The sequence below is a fragment of the Nerophis lumbriciformis genome, linkage group LG10, assembly GCF_033978685.3.
Source record: "Nerophis lumbriciformis linkage group LG10, RoL_Nlum_v2.1, whole genome shotgun sequence".
NCBI classification, from domain to species: Eukaryota; Metazoa; Chordata; class Actinopteri; order Syngnathiformes; family Syngnathidae; genus Nerophis; species Nerophis lumbriciformis.
Window position 1 is genome coordinate 53,750,755 of NC_084557.2, and position 3,871 is coordinate 53,754,625.

The following is a 3,871-nucleotide window of genomic DNA, read 5'->3' on the forward strand; positions in this document are numbered from 1 at the left end:
GAGGGGGCGGGCGGCCTCACCCCCCAACTGTGGAAAACAGGAACAATGAGATGTTGTTTGGAGTGAAAGCTTGCCTTGGCTTCCATTGTCTGCCAAGGTTGTTTTTGAGGCCACATTGAGTACATCTGCAACTACTGAGCGGGTGAAGGAAGGAACCCAAAACCCGCACGATACTCTGAATATTTCAAGGAGAGCTTTTAGGTCTGAATATTTTTAGCCATTAGCCTAAAAAAGGGTGAAGCCCAAATCATTGAGGGTAACACCCTGCCTCCATCCCCCCTGCTGGGAATTTAATGAACATATTTTCATTTCAAGTCCGAGTCCATGGTTCTTTCCCGGAAAAGGGTGGAGTGCCATCTCCGGGTTGGGGAGTAGATCTTGCCCCAAGTGGAGGAGTTCAAGTACCTGGGAGTCTTGTTCACGAGTGAGGGAAGAGTGGATCGTGAGATCGACAGGCGGATCGGTGCGGCGTCTTCAGTAATGCGGACACTGTATCGATCCGTTGTGGTGAAGAAGGAGCTGAGCCGGAAGGCAAAGCTCTCAATTTACCGGTCGATCTACGTTCCCATTCTCACCTATGGTCATGAGCTTTGGGTTATGACCGAAAGGACAAGATCACGGGTACAAGCGGCCCAAATGAGTTTCCTCCGCCGGGTGGCGGGGCTCTCCCTTAGAGATAGGGTGAGAAGCTCTGTCATCCGGGAGGACCTCAAAGTAAAGCCGCTGCTCCTCCACATCGAGAGGAGCCAGATGAGGTGGTTCGGGCATCTGGTCAGGATGCCACCCGAACGGATCGATACAACTTTAGAAACCCACTGTCAGTAACTACAGTTGGTCGCTACATCTGTAAGTGCAAGTTAAAACTCTCCTATGCAAAGCGAAAGCCATTTATCAACAACACCCAGAAACGCCGCCGGCTTTGCTGGGCCCGGGATCATCTAAGATGGACTGATACAAAGTGGAAAAGTGTTCTGTGGTCTGACGAGTCCACATTTCAAATTGTGGACGTGGTGTCCTCCGGAACAAAGAGGAAAAGAACCATCCGGATTTTTGCCGATATTTCAGCAAGACGATGCCAAGCCAGGTGTTACAACAGCGTGGCTTCATAGTACAAGACTGCAGGTACTAGACTGGCCTGCCTGTAGTCCAGACTTGTCTCCCATTGAAAACATGAAGGCTAAACTATGAGAAGGGAGACCGTTGAACAACTTAAGCTGTACATCAAGCAAGAATGGGAAATAATTCCACTTCAAAAATGTGTCTCCTCAGTTCCCAAACCTTTACCGAGTGTTGTTAAAAGGAAAGGCCATGTAACACACTGGTAAAAATGCCTTTTTTGCAATGTGTTGCTGCCATTCAATTCTACCTTCATGATTATTTAGTTTCTCAGTGTGAACATGAAATATCTTGTCTTTGCAGTCTATTCAATTGAATATAAGTTGAAAAGGATTTGTTGTATTCTCTTTTTATTTACCATTTACACAACGTGACAACTTCACTGCTTTTGGCTTTTGTAAGAACATTACACACGGCACTCAAAAATCTGTCAAACTGTTTTAGTACGACTTTGGTCAGCTATGAAGCTTCACCGCTTGATGGATTGTCGGAGCATTACGGCTACAGTAGTCAGACGTACTGTGCTTCAACATACGAGTATTATCATGGTGTGTATAAGGACTGCAAAATGGCACCAATTAGCGGACATTATCTGGCGTTTTTTTATTTTTTTTAAAACAATTTTAAACAATTTTAAAAATTTTTGATTTTTTTAAACAATTTTAACAATTAACATTTTTTTTTAGGGTTAGGGTTAGGGTAAAAATGTTTTAAAAAAGTAAAATAAAAGTTTAAAAAAGTTTTTTTTAAATTAAAAAAAGTTAAAAATATTTAAAAAAAATTAAAAATATTTTTAAAAAATTAAAAAAAAAAAAAAAATTTAAATTTAAAAAAAAATTTAAAAAAGAAAAAAAATATATATAATTTAAAAAAAAAATTAAAACAAATTTACAAAAATTTAAAAAAAAATTCAAAAAGGTAAAAGAAAAATTAAAAATTAAAAAAGGTAAAAAAAAATTTCAAGGTAAATTTTTTTTTTCAAGGTAAAAATTTTTCAAGGTAAAAAATCATTTTCAAGGTAAAAAAAAATTTTCAAGGTAGAATTTTTTTTCAAGGGTAAAAATAATTTTCAAGGTAAAAAATGATTTTCAAATTTTTTTAATTTTTTTAAAATGTTTTTAAAATGTTTTATTTTATTTTTATTTTTTGTAACTTTTTTAAAAAAAATTTACTTTTTTAATTTTTTTTTTTAAATTTAAAAATGTTTTAACTTTTTTTAATTTTTTTAAAACAATTTTAAACAATTTTAAAAAATTTTGATTTTTTTAAACCATCCATCCATCCATCCATCTTCTTCCGCTTATCCGAGGTCGGGTCGCGGGGGCAGCAGCTTAAGCAGGGAAGCCCAGACTTCCCTCTCCCCAGCCACTTCGTCCAGCTCCTCCCGGGGGATCCCGAGGCGTTCCCAGGCCAGCCGGGAGAGATAGTCTGCCCAGCGTGTCCTGGGTCTTCCCCGTGGCCTCCTACCGGTCGGACGTGCCCGAAACACCTTCTTGGGAGGCGTTCGGGTGGCATCCTGACCAGATGCCCGAACCACCTCATCTGGCTCCTCTCCATGTGGAGGAGCAGCGGCTTTACTTTGAGCTCCCCCCGAATGACAGAGCTTCTCACCCTATCTCTAAGGGAGAGCCCCGCCACTCGGCGGAGGAAACTCATTTGGGCCGCTTGTACCCGTGATCTTGTCCTTTCGGTCATGACCCAAAGCTCATGACCATAGGTGAGGATGGGAACGTAGATCGACCGGTAAATCGAGAGCTTTGCCTTCCGGCTCAGCTCCTTCTTCACTACAACGGATCGATACAGTGTCCGCATTACTGAAGACGCCGCACCGATCCGCCTGTCCATCTCACGATCCACTCTTCCCTCACTCGTGAACAAGACTCCGAGGTACTTGAACTCCTCCACTTGGGGCAAGATCTCCTCCCCAACCCGGAGATGGCACTTCACCATTTTCCGGGAGAGAACCATGGACTCGGACTTGGAGGTGCTGATTCCCATCCCAGTCGCTTCACACTCGGCTGCGAACCGATCCAGTGAGAGCTGAAGATCTTGGCCGGAGGAAGCCATCAGGACCACATCATCTGCAAATAGCAGAGACCTAATCCTGCAGCCACCAAACCAGATCCCCTCAACGCCCTGACTGCGCCTAGAAATTCTGTCCATAAAAGTTATGAACAGAATCGGTGACAAAGGGCAGCCTTGGCGGAGTCCAACCCTCACTGGAAACGTGTCCGACTTACTGCCGGCAATGCGGACCAAGCTCTGACACTGATCATACAGGGAGCGGACTGCCACAATAAGACAGTCCGATACCCCGTACTCTCTGAGCACTCCCCACAGGACTTCCCAAGGGACACGGTCGAATGCCTTCTCCAAGTCCACAAAGCACATGTAGACTGGTTGGACAAACTCCCATGCACCCTCAAGGACCCTGCCGAGAGTATAGAGCTGGTCCACAGTTCCACGACCAGGACGAAAACCACACTGTTCCTCCTGAATCCGAGGTTCGACTATCCGGTGTAGCCTCCTCTCCAGTACACCTGAATAGACCTTACCGGGAAGGCTGAGGAGTGTGATCCCACGATAGTTAGAACACACCCTCCGGTTCCCCTTCTTAAAGAGAGGAACCACCACCACGGTCTGCCAATCCATTTTTTTAAAACAATTTTAACAATTAACTTTTTTTTTTAGGGTTAGGGTTAGGGTAAAAAAAATTTTTGAAAAGTTTAAAAAAAGTTTAAAAAAGTTAAAAAAA